The sequence below is a fragment of the Schistocerca gregaria genome, chromosome 3, assembly GCF_023897955.1.
Source record: "Schistocerca gregaria isolate iqSchGreg1 chromosome 3, iqSchGreg1.2, whole genome shotgun sequence".
In the NCBI taxonomy this organism is placed as follows: Eukaryota; Metazoa; Arthropoda; class Insecta; order Orthoptera; family Acrididae; genus Schistocerca; species Schistocerca gregaria.
The window spans coordinates 27024693-27045374 of NC_064922.1; the positions used below are offsets into that span (position 1 = coordinate 27024693).

Consider the following 20682-nt stretch of genomic DNA (forward strand, 5'->3'; position numbering starts at 1 on the left):
CATAAGATTCTCAAGCCTACGTCGGAAAGATCTGCCTTGCGCCGAGTACACGTAAATCCCACTGCACGTTCCCATTCTTTGCGTGCAGTCGGCTGCTACTGGCGTTGCTGGTTGTGACTGCTGATAACAGATGCCGTAGCAATCACTTCATGGAGTGAGTTGAATGTTTTGCGATAGTCTGTCTCTGACAAGCAAGCACAGGTGATATAGGTGCGAACACAGGAAGCTTGCAGCCCCTCGCTGCCTGCAGACACAGAGCAGCCACACTAGGAGAGCGGCCTAAGCCGTAGGCGAAATGTGCTCATTCGCTTTGGCGCGACGTCGAACTATAAGTAAGGCTGTCACTAGCGTGAGCGTCGTGTAAAGTCGGAAAACTCGGCTGCATGGGTGATTGCCAAGTTTGGGGAGCGTTTCGCAGTATGATCAGTGCAATGGAGACGGGGAAACTGGTTGTGTCCCAGTGTTTTGCAGTTGGAGGACAAGAGTTTTACACAGTAGCAAAGAGCGAGGCACTGAGTTGGCATGAACAATGGAGAGCACAATGGGGCTCGAGATGTGCTTGTTACCTCAGGTGCTGTGTGATTGTCGACAAGGAGTGAAATGGACCAATTTGTGACCGCCCTTTCCATTTAAGACGTGAAAAACAGACGGAATTTGCATTCGTAATACCAGAGTATCGAAACTACTTGGAACTCTTGTGTATATGAACGTGTCCGCGCCTTTGTACTCTGGTACCTTCGCCGCTACAAACCAACCAACCAACGTGTCCGTGCACATCAGAGTCCCAAAGAATGGAGAATAGCCAGGCTTGGTCGTGTGTGCAGCCGTAGCTCAGTTGGCAGATCGTTCGCTTAGCGTGTGAAAGGTCTCGGGTTCAAGCTCCGGCTCCTCCATGTTTTGTGGTCAGTGCATGGTAAGTGTTGGTCGCGGCGAACATAAAGGGACGCAAGAAGTTGCAAAACCAGCGTCACAGACTGATATGATGTATACTGTTATAAGGAGAGCAAGATGTAAGTGTGGTGACCGGCTGTTATCGTGGTGTCATCGAGTGCAGATCTGTCTTAGGTATCACGGCTTAACGTCATTGAAGCCTAGAGAGTGGACAACACGTTCGTCTTACTCAGAGCGGTGTCCGAATTCTACTTTCGACGTTATGCGTGCCACTCTTAATGTGGCCAACTACGATTCGATACAGAATGCACGAAACCTGAAAGACACCCTCACTGATACATAGAGAGTAGTGTTTGTCTGCGGAATAATGGGAGTGTAAGGGTCTGTGACGTTGATGTGGCTGTATGTAGCACTATTAGTCAACGGGGGGGTGGGCGTAGCTCAGATGGTAGAGCGCTCGCTTAGTGTGCGAGAGGTACTGGGATCGATACCCAGCGCCTCCAGAATTTTTAACACTCCTACATGCGCACCTTGCCATGCAAGAGGAATAATTCCCAACCAGCAGAGGTGTCTAGGCAGATACAAGCGAACGATTAGCATCCACAATTGGCAAGCGTTCTTTCATTCGTGCGCAGGAAGCACCCACCTCGCACACCTACACTTAACTTAGAAACAGTACAAATGTTCCCATAAGATTCTCAAGCCTACGTCGGAAAGATCTGCCTTGCGCCGAGTTCACGTAAATCCCAGTGCACGTTCCCATTCTTTGCGTGCAGTCGTCTGCTACTGGCGTTGCTGGTTGTGACTGCTGATAACAGATGCCGTAGCAATCACTTCATGGAGTGAGTTGAATGTTTTGCGATAGTCTGTCTCTGACAAGCAAGCACAGGTGATATAGGTGCGAACACAGGAAGCTTGCAGCCCCTCGCTGCCTGCAGACACAGAGCAGCCACACTAGGAGAGCGGCCTAAGCCGTAGGCGAAATGTGCTCATTCGCTTTGGCGCGACGTCGAACTATAAGTAAGGCTGTCACTAGCGTGAGCGTCGTGTAAAGTCGGAAAAGTCGGCTGCATGGGTGATTGCCAAGTTTGGGGAGCGTTTCGCAGTATGATCAGTGCAATGGAGACGCGGAAACTGGTTGTGTCCCAGTGTTTTGCAGTTGGACGACAAGAGTTTTACACAGTAGCAAAGAGCGAGGCACTGAGTTGGCATGAACAATGGAGAGCACAATGGGGCTCGAGATGTGCTTGTTACCTCAGGTGCTGTGTGATTGTCGACAAGGAGTGAAATGGACCAATTTGTGACCGCCCTTTCCATTTAAGACGTGAAAAACAGACGGAATTTGCATTCGTAATACCAGAGTATCGAAACTACTTGGAACTCTTGTGTATATGAACGTGTCCGCGCCTTTGTACTCTGGTACCTTCGCCGCTACAAACCAACCAACCAACGTGTCCGTGCACATCAGAGTCCCAAAGAATGGAGAATAGCCAGGCTTGGTCGTGTGTGCAGCCGTAGCTCAGTTGGCAGATCGTTCGCTTAGCGTGTGAAAGGTCTCGGGTTCAAGCTCCGGCTCCTCCATGTTTTGTGGTCAGTGCATGGTAAGTGTTGGTCGCGGCGAACATAAAGGGACGCAAGAAGTTGCAAAACCAGCGTCACAGACTGATATGATGTATACTGTTATAAGGAGAGCAAGATGTAAGTGTGGTGACCGGCTGTTATCGTGGTGTCATCGAGTGCAGATCTGTCTTAGGTATCACGGCTTAACGTCATTGAAGCCTAGAGAGTGGACAACACGTTCGTCTTACTCAGAGCGGTGTCCGAATTCTACTTTCGACGTTATGCGTGCCACTCTTAATGTGGCCAACTACGATTCGATACAGAATGCACGAAACCTGAAAGACACCCTCACTGATACATAGAGAGTAGTGTTTGTCTGCGGAATAATGGGAGTGTAAGGGTCTGTGACGTTGATGTGGCTGTATGTAGCACTATTAGTCAAGGGGGGGGGGGGGGTGGGCGTAGCTCAGATGGTAGAGCGCTCGCTTAGTGTGCGAGAGGTACTGGGATCGATACCCAGCGCCTCCAGAATTTTTAACACTCCTACATGCGCACCTTGCCATGCAAGAGGAATAATTCCCAACCAGCAGAGGTGTCTAGGCAGATACAAGCGAACGATTAGCATCCACAATTGGCAAGCGTTCTTTCATTCGTGCGCAGGAAGCACCCACCTCGCACACCTACACTTAACTTAGAAACAGTACAAATGTTCCCATAAGATTCTCAAGCCTACGTCGGAAAGATCTGCCTTGCGCCGAGTTCACGTAAATCCCACTGCACGTTCCCATTCTTTGCGTGCAGTCGGCTGCTACTGGCGTTGCTGGTTGTGACTGCTGATAACAGATGCCGTAGCAATCACTTCATGGAGTGAGTTGAATGTTTTGCGATAGTCTGTCTCTGACAAGCAAGCACAGGTGATATAGGTGCGAACACAGGAAGCTTGCAGCCCCTCGCTGCCTGCAGACACAGAGCAGCCACACTAGGAGAGCGGCCTAAGCCGTAGGCGAAATGTGCTCATTCGCTTTGGCGCGACGTCGAACTATAAGTAAGGCTGTCACTAGCGTGAGCGTCGTGTAAAGTCGGAAAAGTCGGCTGCATGGGTGATTGCCAAGTTTGGGGAGCGTTTCGCAGTATGATCAGTGCAATGGAGACGCGGAAACTGGTTGTGTCCCAGTGTTTTGCAGTTGGACGACAAGAGTTTTACACAGTAGCAAAGAGCGAGGCACTGAGTTGGCATGAACAATGGAGAGCACAATGGGGCTCGAGATGTGCTTGTTACCTCAGGTGCTGTGTGATTGTCGACAAGGAGTGAAATGGACCAATTTGTGACCGCCCTTTCCATTTAAGACGTGAAAAACAGACGGAATTTGCATTCGTAATACCAGAGTATCGAAACTACTTGGAACTCTTGTGTATATGAACGTGTCCGCGCCTTTGTACTCTGGTACCTTCGCCGCTACAAACCAACCAACCAACGTGTCCGTGCACATCAGAGTCCCAAAGAATGGAGAATAGCCAGGCTTGGTCGTGTGTGCAGCCGTAGCTCAGTTGGCAGATCGTTCGCTTAGCGTGTGAAAGGTCTCGGGTTCAAGCCCGGCTCCTCCATGTTTTGTGGTCAGTGCATGGTAAGTGTTGGTCGCGGCGAACATAAAGGGACGCAAGAAGTTGCAAAACCAGCGTCACAGACTGATATGATGTATACTGTTATAAGGAGAGCAAGATGTAAGTGTGGTGACCGGCTGTTATCGTGGTGTCATCGAGTGCAGATCTGTCTTAGGTATCACGGCTTAACGTCATTGAAGCCTAGAGAGTGGACAACACGTTCGTCTTACTCAGAGCGGTGTCCGAATTCTACTTTCGACGTTATGCGTGCCACTCTTAATGTGGCCAACTACGATTCGATACAGAATGCACGAAACCTGAAAGACACCCTCACTGATACATAGAGAGTAGTGTTTGTCTGCGGAATAATGGGAGTGTAAGGGTCTGTGACGTTGATGTGGCTGTATGTAGCACTATTAGTCAACGGGGGGGTGGGCGTAGCTCAGATGGTAGAGCGCTCGCTTAGTGTGCGAGAGGTACTGGGATCGATACCCAGCGCCTCCAGAATTTTTAACACTCCTACATGCGCACCTTGCCATGCAAGAGGAATAATTCCCAACCAGCAGAGGTGTCTAGGCAGATACAAGCGAACGATTAGCATCCACAATTGGCAAGCGTTCTTTCATTCGTGCGCAGGAAGCACCCACCTCGCACACCTACACTTAACTTAGAAACAGTACAAATGTTCCCATAAGATTCTCAAGCCTACGTCGGAAAGATCTGCCTTGCGCCGAGTTCACGTAAATCCCAGTGCACGTTCCCATTCTTTGCGTGCAGTCGTCTGCTACTGGCGTTGCTGGTTGTGACTGCTGATAACAGATGCCGTAGCAATCACTTCATGGAGTGAGTTGAATGTTTTGCGATAGTCTGTCTCTGACAAGCAAGCACAGGTGATATAGGTGCGAACACAGGAAGCTTGCAGCCCCTCGCTGCCTGCAGACACAGAGCAGCCACACTAGGAGAGCGGCCTAAGCCGTAGGCGAAATGTGCTCATTCGCTTTGGCGCGACGTCGAACTATAAGTAAGGCTGTCACTAGCGTGAGCGTCGTGTAAAGTCGGAAAAGTCGGCTGCATGGGTGATTGCCAAGTTTGGGGAGCGTTTCGCAGTATGATCAGTGCAATGGAGACGCGGAAACTGGTTGTGTCCCAGTGTTTTGCAGTTGGACGACAAGAGTTTTACACAGTAGCAAAGAGCGAGGCACTGAGTTGGCATGAACAATGGAGAGCACAATGGGGCTCGAGATGTGCTTGTTACCTCAGGTGCTGTGTGATTGTCGACAAGGAGTGAAATGGACCAATTTGTGACCGCCCTTTCCATTTAAGACGTGAAAAACAGACGGAATTTGCATTCGTAATACCAGAGTATCGAAACTACTTGGAACTCTTGTGTATATGAACGTGTCCGCGCCTTTGTACTCTGGTACCTTCGCCGCTACAAACCAACCAACCAACGTGTCCGTGCACATCAGAGTCCCAAAGAATGGAGAATAGCCAGGCTTGGTCGTGTGTGCAGCCGTAGCTCAGTTGGCAGATCGTTCGCTTAGCGTGTGAAAGGTCTCGGGTTCAAGCTCCGGCTCCTCCATGTTTTGTGGTCAGTGCATGGTAAGTGTTGGTCGCGGCGAACATAAAGGGACGCAAGAAGTTGCAAAACCAGCGTCACAGACTGATATGATGTATACTGTTATAAGGAGAGCAAGATGTAAGTGTGGTGACCGGCTGTTATCGTGGTGTCATCGAGTGCAGATCTGTCTTAGGTATCACGGCTTAACGTCATTGAAGCCTAGAGAGTGGACAACACGTTCGTCTTACTCAGAGCGGTGTCCGAATTCTACTTTCGACGTTATGCGTGCCACTCTTAATGTGGCCAACTACGATTCGATACAGAATGCACGAAACCTGAAAGACACCCTCACTGATACATAGAGAGTAGTGTTTGTCTGCGGAATAATGGGAGTGTAAGGGTCTGTGACGTTGATGTGGCTGTATGTAGCACTATTAGTCAAGGGGGGGGGGTGGGCGTAGCTCAGATGGTAGAGCGCTCGCTTAGTGTGCGAGAGGTACTGGGATCGATACCCAGCGCCTCCAGAATTTTTAACACTCCTACATGCGCACCTTGCCATGCAAGAGGAATAATTCCCAACCAGCAGAGGTGTCTAGGCAGATACAAGCGAACGATTAGCATCCACAATTGGCAAGCGTTCTTTCATTCGTGCGCAGGAAGCACCCACCTCGCACACCTACACTTAACTTAGAAACAGTACAAATGTTCCCATAAGATTCTCAAGCCTACGTCGGAAAGATCTGCCTTGCGCCGAGTTCACGTAAATCCCACTGCACGTTCCCATTCTTTGCGTGCAGTCGGCTGCTACTGGCGTTGCTGGTTGTGACTGCTGATAACAGATGCCGTAGCAATCACTTCATGGAGTGAGTTGAATGTTTTGCGATAGTCTGTCTCTGACAAGCAAGCACAGGTGATATAGGTGCGAACACAGGAAGCTTGCAGCCCCTCGCTGCCTGCAGACACAGAGCAGCCACACTAGGAGAGCGGCCTAAGCCGTAGGCGAAATGTGCTCATTCGCTTTGGCGCGACGTCGAACTATAAGTAAGGCTGTCACTAGCGTGAGCGTCGTGTAAAGTCGGAAAAGTCGGCTGCATGGGTGATTGCCAAGTTTGGGGAGCGTTTCGCAGTATGATCAGTGCAATGGAGACGCGGAAACTGGTTGTGTCCCAGTGTTTTGCAGTTGGACGACAAGAGTTTTACACAGTAGCAAAGAGCGAGGCACTGAGTTGGCATGAACAATGGAGAGCACAATGGGGCTCGAGATGTGCTTGTTACCTCAGGTGCTGTGTGATTGTCGACAAGGAGTGAAATGGACCAATTTGTGACCGCCCTTTCCATTTAAGACGTGAAAAACAGACGGAATTTGCATTCGTAATACCAGAGTATCGAAACTACTTGGAACTCTTGTGTATATGAACGTGTCCGCGCCTTTGTACTCTGGTACCTTCGCCGCTACAAACCAACCAACCAACGTGTCCGTGCACATCAGAGTCCCAAAGAATGGAGAATAGCCAGGCTTGGTCGTGTGTGCAGCCGTAGCTCAGTTGGCAGATCGTTCGCTTAGCGTGTGAAAGGTCTCGGGTTCAAGCCCGGCTCCTCCATGTTTTGTGGTCAGTGCATGGTAAGTGTTGGTCGCGGCGAACATAAAGGGACGCAAGAAGTTGCAAAACCAGCGTCACAGACTGATATGATGTATACTGTTATAAGGAGAGCAAGATGTAAGTGTGGTGACCGGCTGTTATCGTGGTGTCATCGAGTGCAGATCTGTCTTAGGTATCACGGCTTAACGTCATTGAAGCCTAGAGAGTGGACAACACGTTCGTCTTACTCAGAGCGGTGTCCGAATTCTACTTTCGACGTTATGCGTGCCACTCTTAATGTGGCCAACTACGATTCGATACAGAATGCACGAAACCTGAAAGACACCCTCACTGATACATAGAGAGTAGTGTTTGTCTGCGGAATAATGGGAGTGTAAGGGTCTGTGACGTTGATGTGGCTGTATGTAGCACTATTAGTCAACGGGGGGGTGGGCGTAGCTCAGATGGTAGAGCGCTCGCTTAGTGTGCGAGAGGTACTGGGATCGATACCCAGCGCCTCCAGAATTTTTAACACTCCTACATGCGCACCTTGCCATGCAAGAGGAATAATTCCCAACCAGCAGAGGTGTCTAGGCAGATACAAGCGAACGATTAGCATCCACAATTGGCAAGCGTTCTTTTATTCGTGCGCAGGAAGCACCCACCTCGCACACCTACACTTAACTTAGAAACAGTACAAATGTTCCCATAAGATTCTCAAGCCTACGTCGGAAAGATCTGCCTTGCGCCGAGTTCACGTAAATCCCACTGCACGTTCCCATTCTTTGCGTGCAGTCGTCTGCTACTGGCGTTGCTGGTTGTGACTGCTGATAACAGATGCCGTAGCAATCACTTCATGGAGTGAGTTGAATGTTTTGCGATAGTCTGTCTCTGACAAGCAAGCACAGGTGATATAGGTGCGAACACAGGAAGCTTGCAGCCCCTCGCTGCCTGCAGACACAGAGCAGCCACACTAGGAGAGCGGCCTAAGCTGTAGGCGAAATGTGCTCATTCGCTTTGGCGCGACGTCGAACTATAAGTAAGGCTGTCACTAGCGTGAGCGTTGCGTGAGCGTCGTGTAAAGTCGGCTGCATGGGTGATTGCCAAGTTTGGGGAGCGTTTCGCAGTATGATCAGTGCAATGGAGACGCGGAAACTGGTTGTGTCCCAGTGTTTTGCAGTTGGACGACAAGAGTTTTACACAGTAGCAAAGAGCGAGGCACTGAGTTGGCATGAACAATGGAGAGCACAATGGGGCTCGAGATGTGCTTGTTACCTCAGGTGCTGTGTGATTGTCGACAAGGAGTGAAATGGACCAATTTGTGACCGCCCTTTCCATTTAAGACGTGAAAAACAGACGGAATTTGCATTCGTAATACCAGAGTATCGAAACTACTTGGAACTCTTGTGTATATGAACGTGTCCGCGCCTTTGTACTCTGGTACCTTCGCCGCTACAAACCAACCAACCAACGTGTCCGTGCACATCAGAGTTCCAAAGAATGGAGAATAGCCAGGCTTGGTCGTGTGTGCAGCCGTAGCTCTGTTGGCAGATCGTTCGCTTAGCGTGTGAAAGGTCTCGGGTTCAAGCTCCGGCTCCTCCATGTTTTGTGGTCAGTGCATGGTAAGTGTTGGTCGCGGCGAACATAAAGGGACGCAAGAAGTTGCAAAACCAGCGTCACAGACTGATATGATGTATACTGTTATAAGGAGAGCAAGATGTAAGTGTGGTGACCGGCTGTTATCGTGGTGTCATCGAGTGCAGATCTGTCTTAGGTATCACGGCTTAACGTCATTGAAGCCTAGAGAGTGGACAACACGTTCGTCTTACTCAGAGCGGTGTCCGAATTCTACTTTCGACGTTATGCGTGCCACTCTTAATGTGGCCAACTACGATTCGATACAGAATGCACGAAACCTGAAAGACACCCTCACTGATACATAGAGAGTAGTGTTTGTCTGCGGAATAATGGGAGTGTAAGGGTCTGTGACGTTGATGTGGCTGTATGTAGCACTATTAGTCAACGGGGGGGTGGGCGTAGCTCAGATGGTAGAGCGCTCGCTTAGTGTGCGAGAGGTACTGGGATCGATACCCAGCGCCTCCAGAATTTTTAACACTCCTACATGCGCACCTTGCCATGCAAGAGGAATAATTCCCAACCAGCAGAGGTGTCTAGGCAGATACAAGCGAACGATTAGCATCCACAATTGGCAAGCGTTCTTTTATTCGTGCGCAGGAAGCACCCACCTCGCACACCTACACTTAACTTAGAAACAGTACAAATGTTCCCATAAGATTCTCAAGCCTACGTCGGAAAGATCTGCCTTGCGCCGAGTTCACGTAAATCCCACTGCACGTTCCCATTCTTTGCGTGCAGTCGTCTGCTACTGGCGTTGCTGGTTGTGACTGCTGATAACAGATGCCGTAGCAATCACTTCATGGAGTGAGTTGAATGTTTTGCGATAGTCTGTCTCTGACAAGCAAGCACAGGTGATATAGGTGCGAACACAGGAAGCTTGCAGCCCCTCGCTGCCTGCAGACACAGAGCAGCCACACTAGGAGAGCGGCCTAAGCTGTAGGCGAAATGTGCTCATTCGCTTTGGCGCGACGTCGAACTATAAGTAAGGCTGTCACTAGCGTGAGCGTTGCGTGAGCGTCGTGTAAAGTCGGCTGCATGGGTGATTGCCAAGTTTGGGGAGCGTTTCGCAGTATGATCAGTGCAATGGAGACGCGGAAACTGGTTGTGTCCCAGTGTTTTGCAGTTGGACGACAAGAGTTTTACACAGTAGCAAAGAGCGAGGCACTGAGTTGGCATGAACAATGGAGAGCACAATGGGGCTCGAGATGTGCTTGTTACCTCAGGTGCTGTGTGATTGTCGACAAGGAGTGAAATGGACCAATTTGTGACCGCCCTTTCCATTTAAGACGTGAAAAACAGACGGAATTTGCATTCGTAATACCAGAGTATCGAAACTACTTGGAACTCTTGTGTATATGAACGTGTCCGCGCCTTTGTACTCTGGTACCTTCGCCGCTACAAACCAACCAACCAACGTGTCCGTGCACATCAGAGTCCCAAAGAATGGAGAATAGCCAGGCTTGGTCGTGTGTGCAGCCGTAGCTCAGTTGGCAGATCGTTCGCTTAGCGTGTGAAAGGTCTCGGGTTCAAGCTCCGGCTCCTCCATGTTTTGTGGTCAGTGCATGGTAAGTGTTGGTCGCGGCGAACATAAAGGGACGCAAGAAGTTGCAAAACCAGCGTCACAGACTGATATGATGTATACTGTTATAAGGAGAGCAAGATGTAAGTGTGGTGACCGGCTGTTATCGTGGTGTCATCGAGTGCAGATCTGTCTTAGGTATCACGGCTTAACGTCATTGAAGCCTAGAGAGTGGACAACACGTTCGTCTTACTCAGAGCGGTGTCCGAATTCTACTTTCGACGTTATGCGTGCCACTCTTAATGTGGCCAACTACGATTCGATACAGAATGCACGAAACCTGAAAGACACCCTCACTGATACATAGAGAGTAGTGTTTGTCTGCGGAATAATGGGAGTGTAAGGGTCTGTGACGTTGATGTGGCTGTATGTAGCACTATTAGTCATAGGGGGGGTGGGCGTAGCTCAGATGGTAGAGCGCTCGCTTAGTGTGCGAGAGGTACTGGGATCGATACCCAGCGCCTCCAGAATTTTTAACACTCCTACATGCGCACCTTGCCATGCAAGAGGAATAATTCCCAACCAGCAGAGGTGTCTAGGCAGATACAAGCGAACGATTAGCATCCACAATTGGCAAGCGTTCTTTTATTCGTGCGCAGGAAGCACCCACCTCGCACACCTACACTTAACTTAGAAACAGTACAAATGTTCCCATAAGATTCTCAAGCCTACGTCGGAAAGATCTGCCTTGCGCCGAGTTCACGTAAATCCCACTGCACGTTCCCATTCTTTGCGTGCAGTCGTCTGCTACTGGCGTTGCTGGTTGTGACTGCTGATAACAGATGCCGTAGCAATCACTTCATGGAGTGAGTTGAATGTTTTGCGATAGTCTGTCTCTGACAAGCAAGCACAGGTGATATAGGTGCGAACACAGGAAGCTTGCAGCCCCTCGCTGCCTGCAGACACAGAGCAGCAACACTAGGAGAGCGGCCTAAGCCGTAGGCGAAATGTGCTCATTCGCTTTGGCGCGACGTCGAACTATAAGTAAGGCTGTCACTAGCGTGAGCGTCGTGTAAAGTCGGAAAAGTCGGCTGCACGGGTGATTGCCAAGTTTGGGGAGCGTTTCGCAGTATGATCAGTGCAATGGAGACGCGGAAACTGGTTGTGTCCCAGTGTTTTGCAGTTGGACGACAAGAGTTTTACACAGTAGCAAAGAGCGAGGCACTGAGTTGGCATGAACAATGGAGAGCACAATGGGGCTCGAGATGTGCTTGTTACCTCAGGTGCTGTGTGATTGTCGACAAGGAGTGAAATGGACCAATTTGTGACCGCCCTTTCCATTTAAGACGTGAAAAACAGACGGAATTTGCATTCGTAATACCAGAGTATCGAAACTACTTGGAACTCTTGTGTATATGAACGTGTCCGCGCCTTTGTACTCTGGTACCTTCGCCGCTACAAACCAACCAACCAACGTGTCCGTGCACATCAGAGTCCCAAAGAATGGAGAATAGCCAGGCTTGGTCGTGTGTGCAGCCGTAGCTCAGTTGGCAGATCGTTCGCTTAGCGTGTGAAAGGTCTCGGGTTCAAGCTCCGACTCCTCCATGTTTTGTGGTCAGTGCATGGTAAGTGTTGGTCGCGGCGAACATAAAGGGACGCAAGAAGTTGCAAAACCAGCGTCACAGACTAATATGATGTATACTGTTATAAGGAGAGCAAGATGTAAGTGTGGTGACCGGCTGTTATCGTGGTGTCATCGAGTGCAGATCTGTCTTAGGTATCACGGCTTAACGTCATTGAAGCCTAGAGAGTGGACAACACGTTCGTCTTACTCAGAGCGGTGTCCGAATTCTACTTTCGACGTTATGCGTGCCACTCTTAATGTGGCCAACTACGATTCGATACAGAATGCACGAAACCTGAAAGACACCCTCACTGATACATAGAGAGTAGTGTTTGTCTGCGGAATAATGGGAGTGTAAGGGTCTGTGACGTTGATGTGGATGTATGTAGCACTATTAGTCAACGGGGGGGTGGGCGTAGCTCAGATGGTAGAGCGCTCGCTTAGTGTGCGAGAGGTACTGGGATCGATACCCAGCGCCTCCAGAATTTTTAACACTCCTACAAGCGCACCTTGCCATGCAAGAGGAATAATTCCCAACCAGCAGAGGTGTCTAGGCAGATACAAGCGTACGATTAGCATCCACAATTGGCAAGCGTTCTTTTATTCGTGCACAGGAAGCACCCACCTCGCACACCTACACTTAACTTAGAAACAGTACAAATGTTCCCATAAGATTCTCAAGCCTACGTCGGAAAGATCTGCCTTTCGCCGAGTTCACGTAAATCCCACTGCACGTTCCCATTCTTTGCGTGCAGTCGGCTGCTACTGGTGTTGCTGGTTGTGACTGCTGATAACAGATGCCGTAGCAATCACTTCATGGAGTGAGTTGAATGTTTTGCGATAGTCTGTCTCTGACAAGCAAGCACAGGTGATATAGGTGCGAACACAGGAAGCTTGCAGCCCCTCGCTGCCTGCAGACACAGAGCAGCCACACTAGGAGAGCGGCCTAAGCCGTAGGCGAAATGTGCTCATTCGCTTTGGCGCGACGTCGAACTATAAGTAAGGCTGTCACTAGCGTGAGCGTCGTGTAAAGTCGGAAAAGTCGGCTGCATGGGTGATTGCCAAATTTGGGGAGCGTTTCGCAGTATGATCAGTGCAATGGAGACGCGGAAACTGGTTGTGTCCCAGTGTTTTGCAGTTGGACGACAAGAGTTTTACACAGTAGCAAAGAGCGAGGCACTGAGTTGGCATGAACAATGGAGAGCACAATGGGGCTCGAGATGTGCTTGTTACCTCAGGTGCTGTGTGATTGTCGACAAGGAGTGAAATGGACCAATTTGTGACCGCCCTTTCCATTTAAGACGTGAAAAACAGACGGAATTTGCATTCGTAATACCAGAGTATCGAAACTACTTGGAACTCTTGTGTATATGAACGTGTCCGCGCCTTTGTACTCTGGTACCTTCGCCACTACAAACCAACCAACCAACGTGTCCGTGCACATCAGAGTCCCAAAGAATGGAGAATAGCCAGGCTTGGTCGTGTGTGCAGCCGTAGCTCAGTTGGCAGATCGTTCGCTTAGCGTGTGAAAGGTCTCGGGTTCAAGCTCCGGCTCCTCCATGTTTTGTGGTCAGTGCATGGTAAGTGTTGGTCGCGGCGAACATAAAGGGACGCAAGAAGTTGCAAAACCAGCGTCACAGACTGATATGATGTATACTGTTATAAGGAGAGCAAGATGTAAGTGTGGTGACCGGCTGTTATCGTGGTGTCATCGAGTGCAGATCTGTCTTAGGTATCACGGCTTAACGTCATTGAAGCCTAGAGAGTGGACAACACGTTCGTCTTACTCAGACCGGTGTCCGAATTCTACTTTCGACGTTATGCGTGCCACTCTTAATGTGGCCAACTACGATTCGATACAGAATGCACGAAACCTGAAAGACACCCTCACTGATACATAGAGAGTAGTGTTTGTCTGCGGAATAATGGGAGTGTAAGGGTCTGTGACGTTGATGTGGCTGTATGTAGCACTATTAGTCAACGGGGGGGTGGGCGTAGCTCAGATGGTAGAGCGCTCGCTTAGTGTGCGAGAGATACTGGGATCAATACCCAGCGCCTCCAGAATTTTTAACACTCCTACATGCGCACCTTGCCATGCAAGAGGAATAATTCCCAACCAGCAGAGGTCTCTAGGCAGATACAAGCGAACGATTAGCATCCACAATTGGCAAGCGTTCTTTTATTCGTGCGCAGGAAGCACCCACCTCGCACACCTACACTTAACTTAGAAACAGTACAAATGTTCCCATAAGATTCTCAAGCCTACGTCGGAAAGATCTGCCTTTCGCCGAGTTCACGTAAATCCCACTGCACGTTCCCATTCTTTGCGTGCAGTCGGCTGCTACTGGTGTTGCTGGTTGTGACTGCTGATAACAGATGCAGTAGCAATCACTTCATGGAGTGAGTTGAATGTTTTGCGATAGTCTGTCTCTGACAAGCAAGCACAGGTGATATAGGTGCGAACACAGGAAGCTTGCAGCCCCTCGCTGCCTGCAGACACAGAGCAGCCACACTAGGAGAGCGGCCTAAGCCGTAGGCGAAATGTGCTCATTCGCTTTGGCGCGACGTCGAACTACACTTCTGGAAATGGAAAAAAGAACACATTGACACCTGTGTGTCAGACCCACCATACTTGCTCCGGACACTGCTAGAGGGCTGTACAAGCAATGATCACACGCACGGCACAGCGGACACACCAGGAACCGCGGTGTTGGCCGTCGAATGGCGCTAGCTGCGCAGCATTTGTGCATCGCCGCCGTCAGTGTCAGCCAGTTTGCCGTGGCATACGGAGCTCCATCGCAGCCTTTAACACTGGTAGCATGCCGCGACAGCGTGGACGTGAACCGTATGTGCAGTTGACGGACTTTGAGCGAGGGCGTATAGTGGGCATGCGGGAGGCCGGGTGGACGTACCGCCGAATTGCTCAACACGTGAGGCGTGAGGTGTCCACAGTACATCGATGTTGTCGCCAGTGGTCGGCGGAAGGTGCACGTGCCCGTCGACCTGGGACCGGACTGCAGCGACGCACGGATGCACGCCAAGACCGTAGGATCCTACGCAGTGCCGTAGGGGACCACACCGCCACTTCCCAGCAAATTAGGGACACTGTTGCTCCTGGGGTATCGGCGAGGACCATTCGCAACCGTCTCCATGAAGCTGGACTACGGTCCCGCACACCGTTAGGCCGTCTTCCGCTCACGCCCCAACATCGTGCAGCCCGCCTCCAGTGGTGTCGCGACAGGCGTGAATGGAGGGACTAATGGAGACGTGTCGTCTTCAGCGATGAGAGTCGCTTCTGCCTTGGTGCCAATGATGGTCGTATGCGTGTTTGGCGCCGTGCAGGTGAGCGCCACAATCAGGACTGCATACGACCGAGGCACACAGGGCCAACACCCGGCATCATGGTGTGGGGAGCGATCTGCTACACTGGCCGTACACCTCTGGTGATCGTCGAGGGGACACTGAATAGTGCACGGTACATCCAAACCGTCATCGAACCCATCGTTCTACCATTCCTAGACCGGCAAGGGAACTTGCTGTTCCAACAGGACAATGCACGTCCGCATGTATCCCGTGCCACCCAACGTGCTCTAGAAGGTGTAAGTCAACTATCCTGGCCAGCAAGATCTCCGGAACTGTCCTTCATTGAGCATGTTTGGGACTGGATGAAGCGTCGTCTCACGCGGTCTGCACGTCCAGCACGAACGCTGGTCCAACTGAGGCGCGAGGTGGAAATGGCATGGCAAGCCGTTCCACAGGACTACATCCAGCATCTGTACGATCTTCTCCATGGGAGAATAGCAGCCTGCATTGCTGCGAAAGGTGGATATACACTGTACTAGTGCCGACATTGTGCATGCTCTGTTGCCTGTGTCTATGTGGCTGTGGTTCTGTCAGTGTGATCATGTGATGTATCTGACCCAAGGAATGTGTCAATAAAGTTTCCCCTTCCTGGGACAATGAATTCACGGTGTTCTTATTTCAATTTCCAGGAGTGTATAAGTAAGGCTGTCACTAGCGTGAGCGTTGCGTGAGCGTCGTGTAAAGTCGGAAAAGTCGGCTGCATGGGTGATTGCCAAGTTTGGGGAGCGTTTCGCAGTATGATCAGTGCAATGGAGACGCGGAAACTGGTTGTGTCCCAGTGTTTTGCAGTTGGACGACAAGAGTTTTACACAGTAGCAAAGAGCGAGGCACTGAGTTGGCATGAACAATGGAGAGCACAATGGGGCTCGAGATGTGCTTGTTACCTCAGGTGCTGTGTGATTGTCGGCAAGGAGTGAAATGGACCAATTTGTGACCGCCCTTTCCATTTAAGACGTGAAAAACAGACGGAATTTGCATTCGTAATACCAGAATATCGAAACTACTTGGAACTCTTGTGTATATGAACGTGTCCGCGCCTTTGTACTCTGGTACCTTCGCCGCTACAAACCAACCAACCAACGTGTCCGTGCACATCAGAGTCCCAAAGAATGGAGAATAGCCAGGCTTGGTCGTGTGTGCAGCCGTAGCTCAGTTGGCAGATCGTTCGCTTAGCGTGTGAAAGGTCTCGGGTTCAAGCTCCGGCTCCTCCATGTTTTGTGGTCAGTGCATGGTAAGTGTTGGTCGCGGCGAACATAAAGGGACGCAAAAAGTTGCAAAACCAGCGTCACAGACTGATATGATGTATACTGTTATAAGGAGAGCAAGATGTAAGTGTGGTGACCGGCTGTTATCATGGTGTCATCGAGTGCAGATCTGTCTTAGGTATCACGGCTTAACGTCGTTGAAGCCTAGAGAGTGGACAACACGTTCGTCTTACTCAGAGCGGTGTCCGAATTCTACTTTCGACGTTATGCGTGCCACTCTTAATGTGGCCAACTACGATTCGATACAGAATGCACGAAACCTGAAAGACACCCTCACTGATACATAGAGAGTAGTGTTTGTCTGCGGAATAATGGGAGTGTAAGGGTCTGTGACGTTGATGTGGCTGTATGTAGCACTATTAGTCAACGGGGGGGGGGGGGGGATGGGCGTAGCTCAGATGGTAGAGCGCTCGCTTAGTGTGCGAGAGGTACTGGGATCGATACCCAGCGCCTCCAGAATTTTTAACACTCCTACATGCGCACCTTGCCATGCAAGAGGAATAATTCCCAACCAGCAGAGGTGTCTAGGCAGATACAAGCGAACGATTAGCATCCACAATTGGCAAGCGTTCTTTTATTCGTGCGCAGGAAGCACCCACCTCGCACACCTACACTTAACTTAGAAACAGTACAAATGTTCCCATAAGATTCTCAAGCCTACGTCGGAAAGATCTGCCTTTCGCCGAGTTCACGTAAATCCCACTGCACATTCCCATTCTTTGCGTGCAGTCGGCTGCTACTGGTGTTGCTGGTTGTGACTGCTGATAACAGATGCCGTAGCAATCACTTCATGGAGTGAGTTGAATGTTTTGCGATAGTCTGTCTCTGACAAGCAAGCACAGGTGATATAGGTGCGAACACAGGAAGCTTGCAGCCCCTCGCTGCCTGCAGACACAGAGCAGCCACACTAGGAGAGCGGCCTAAGCCGTAGGCGAAAAGTGCTCATTCGCTTTGGCGCGACGTCGAACTATAAGTAAGGCTGTCACTAGCGTGAGCGTCGTGTAAAGTCGGAAAAGTCGGCTGCATGGGTGATTGCCAAGTTTGGGGAGCGTTTCGCAGTATGATCAGTGCAATGGAGACGCGGAAACTGGTTGTGTCCCAGTGTTTTGCAGTTGGACGACAAGAGTTTTACACAGTAGCAAAGAGCGAGGCACTGAGTTGGCATGAACAATGGAGAGCACAATGGGGCTCGAGATATGCTTGTTACCTCAGGTGCTGTGTGATTGTCGACAAGGAGTGAAATGGACCAATTTGTGACCGCCCTTTCCATTTAGGACGTGAAAAACTGACGGAATTTGCATTCGTAATACCAGAGTATCGAAACTACTTGGAACTCTTGTGTATATGAACGTGGCCGCGCCTTTGTACTCTGGTACCTTCGCCGCTACAAACCAACCAACCAACGTGTCCGTGCACATCAGAGTCCCAAAGAATGGAGAATAGCCAGGCTTGGTCGTGTGTGCAGCCGTAGCTCAGTTGGCAGATTGTTCGCTTAGCGTGTGAAAGGTCTCGGGTTCAAGCTCCGGCTCCTCCATGTTTTGTGGTCAGTGCATGGTAAGTGTTGGTCGCGGCGAACATAAAGGGACGCAAGAAGTTGCAAAACCAGCGTCACAGGCTGATATGATGTATACTGTTATAAGGAGAGCAAGATGTAAGTGTGGTGACCGGCTGTTATCGTGGTGTCATCGAGTGCAGATCTGTCTTAGGTATCACGGCTTAACGTCATTGAAGCCTAGAGAGTGGACAACACGTTCGTCTTACTCAGAGCGGTGTCCGAATTCTACTTTCGACGTTATGCGTGCCACTCTTAATGTGGCCAACTACGATTCGATACAGAATGCACGAAACCTGAAAGACACCCTCACTGATACATAGAGAGTAGTGTTTGTCTGCGGAATAATGGGAGTGTAAGGGTCTGTGACGTTGATGTGGCTGTATGTAGCACTATTAGTCAACGGGGGGGTGGGCGTAGCTCAGATGGTAGAGCGCTCGCTTAGTGTGCGAGAGGTACTGGGATCGATACCCAGCGCCTCCAGAATTTTTAACACTCCTACATGCGCACCTTGCCATGCAAGAGGAATAATTCCCAACCAGCAGAGGTGTCTAGGCAGATACAAGCGAACGATTAGCATCCACAATTGGCAAGCGTTCTTTTATTCGTGCGCAGGAAGCACCCACCTCGCACACCTACACTTAACTTAGAAACAGTACAAATGTTCCCATAAGATTCTCAAGCCTACGTCGGAAAGATCTGCCTTGCGCCGAGTTCACGTAAATCCCACTGCACGATCCCATTCTTTGCTTGCAGTCGGCTGCTACAGGTGTTGCTGGTTGTGACTGCTGATAACAGATGCGGTAGCAATCACTTCATGGAGTGAGTTGAATTTTTTGCGATAGTCTGTCTCTGACAAGCAAGCACAGGTGATATAGGTGCGAACACAGGAAGCTTGCAGCCCCTCGCTGCCTGCAGACACAGAGCAGCCACACTAGGAGAGCGGCCTAAGCCGTAGGCGAAATGTGCTCATTCGCTTTGGCGCGACGTCGAACTATAAGTAAGGCTGTCACTAGCGTGAGCGTTGCGTGAGCGTCGTGTAAAGTCGGAAAAGTCGGCTGCATGGGTGATTGCCAAGTTTGGGGAGCGTTTCGCAGTATGATCAGTGCAATGGAGACGCAGAAACTGGTTGTGTCCCAGTGTTTTGCAGTTGGGCGACAAGAGTTTTACACAGTAGCAAAGAGCGAGGCACTGAGTTGGCATGAACAATGGAGAGCACAATGGGGCTCGAGATGTGCTTGTTACCTCAGGTGCTGTGTGATTGTCGACAAGGAGTGAAATGGACCAATTTGTGACCGCCCTTTCCATTTAAGACGTGAAAAACAGACGGAATTTGCATTCGTAATACCAGTGTATCGAAACTACTTGGAACTCTTGTGTATATGAACGTGTCCGCGCCTTTGTACTCTGGTACCTTCGCCGCTACAAACCAACCAATCAACGTGTCCGTGCACATCAGAGTCCCAAAGAATGGAGAATAGCCAGGCTTGGTCGTGTGTGCAGCCGTAGCTCAGTTGGCAGATCGTTCGCTTAGCGTGTGAAAGGTCTCGGGTTCAAGCTCCGGCTCCTCCATGTTTTGTGGTCAGTGCATGGTAAGTGTTGGTCGCGGCGAACATAAAGGGACGCAAGAAGTTGCAAAACCAGCGTCACAGACTGATATGATGTATACTGTTATAAGGAGAGCAAGATGTAAGTGTGGTGACCGGCTGTTATCGTGGTGTCATCGAGTGCAGATCTGTCTTAGGTATCTCGGCTTAACGTCATTGAAGCCTAGAGAGTGGACAACACGTTCGTCTTACTCAGAGCGGTGTCCGAATTCTACTTTCGACGTTATGCGTGCCACTCTTAATGTGGCCAACTACGATTCGATACAGAATGCACGAAACCTGAAAGACACCCTCACTGATACATAGAGAGTAGTGTTTGTCTGCGGAATAATGGGAGTGTAAGGGTCTGTGACGTTGATGTGGCTGTATGTAGCTCTATTAGTCAACGGGGGGGTGGGCGTAGCTCAGATGGTAGAGCGCTCGCTTAGTGTGCGAGAGGTACTGGGATCGATACCCAGCGCCTCCAGAATTTTTAACACTCCTACATGCGCACCTTGCCATGCAAGAGGAATAATTCCCAACCAGCAGAGGTGTCTAGGCAGATACAAGCGAACGATTAGCATCCACAATTGGCAAGCGTTCTTTTATTCGTGCGCAGGAAGCACCCACCTCGCACACCTACACTTAACTTAGAAACAGTACAAATGTTCCCATAAGATTGTCAAGCCTACGTCGGAAAGATCTGCCTTGCGCCGAGTTCACGTAAATCCCACTGCACGTTCCCATTCTTTGCGTGCAGTCGGCTGCTACTGGCGTTGCTGGTTGTGACTGCTGATAACAGATGCCGTAGCAATCACTTCATGGAGTGAGTTGAATGTTTTGCGATAGTCTGTCTCTGACAAGCAAGCAAGGTGATATAGGTGCGAACACAGGAAGCTTGCAGCCCCTCGCTGCCTGCAGACACAGAGCAGCCACACTAG

The 20682-nt window shown here is 50.2% G+C and overlaps 10 non-coding genes across 10 annotated transcripts; all 10 read left to right on the forward strand.

Annotated features, from left to right (window-relative positions):
- Nucleotides 1-1320: 1320 nt before the first annotated feature.
- On the forward strand, nt 1321-1394 carry Trnat-agu (transfer RNA threonine (anticodon AGU)). The gene has a single exon. It is a non-coding gene; the product is annotated as a tRNA-Thr (tRNA).
- Nucleotides 1395-2905: 1511 nt separating this feature from the next.
- On the forward strand, nt 2906-2979 carry Trnat-agu (transfer RNA threonine (anticodon AGU)). Its single transcript has one exon. It is a non-coding gene; the product is annotated as a tRNA-Thr (tRNA).
- A 1504-nt stretch (nt 2980-4483) lies between these two features.
- Nucleotides 4484-4557, forward strand: Trnat-agu (transfer RNA threonine (anticodon AGU)). The gene has a single exon. It is a non-coding gene; the product is annotated as a tRNA-Thr (tRNA).
- A 1507-nt stretch (nt 4558-6064) lies between these two features.
- Trnat-agu (transfer RNA threonine (anticodon AGU)) lies at nt 6065-6138 on the forward strand. Its single transcript has one exon. It is a non-coding gene; the product is annotated as a tRNA-Thr (tRNA).
- Nucleotides 6139-7642: 1504 nt separating this feature from the next.
- On the forward strand, nt 7643-7716 carry Trnat-agu (transfer RNA threonine (anticodon AGU)). Its single transcript has one exon. It is a non-coding gene; the product is annotated as a tRNA-Thr (tRNA).
- A 1507-nt stretch (nt 7717-9223) lies between these two features.
- Trnat-agu (transfer RNA threonine (anticodon AGU)) lies at nt 9224-9297 on the forward strand. The gene has a single exon. It is a non-coding gene; the product is annotated as a tRNA-Thr (tRNA).
- A 1507-nt stretch (nt 9298-10804) lies between these two features.
- Nucleotides 10805-10878, forward strand: Trnat-agu (transfer RNA threonine (anticodon AGU)). The gene has a single exon. It is a non-coding gene; the product is annotated as a tRNA-Thr (tRNA).
- Nucleotides 10879-12383: 1505 nt separating this feature from the next.
- Nucleotides 12384-12457, forward strand: Trnat-agu (transfer RNA threonine (anticodon AGU)). The gene has a single exon. It is a non-coding gene; the product is annotated as a tRNA-Thr (tRNA).
- Nucleotides 12458-18564: 6107 nt separating this feature from the next.
- Trnat-agu (transfer RNA threonine (anticodon AGU)) lies at nt 18565-18638 on the forward strand. The gene has a single exon. It is a non-coding gene; the product is annotated as a tRNA-Thr (tRNA).
- A 1516-nt stretch (nt 18639-20154) lies between these two features.
- On the forward strand, nt 20155-20228 carry Trnat-agu (transfer RNA threonine (anticodon AGU)). Its single transcript has one exon. It is a non-coding gene; the product is annotated as a tRNA-Thr (tRNA).
- Nucleotides 20229-20682: the final 454 nt, after the last annotated feature.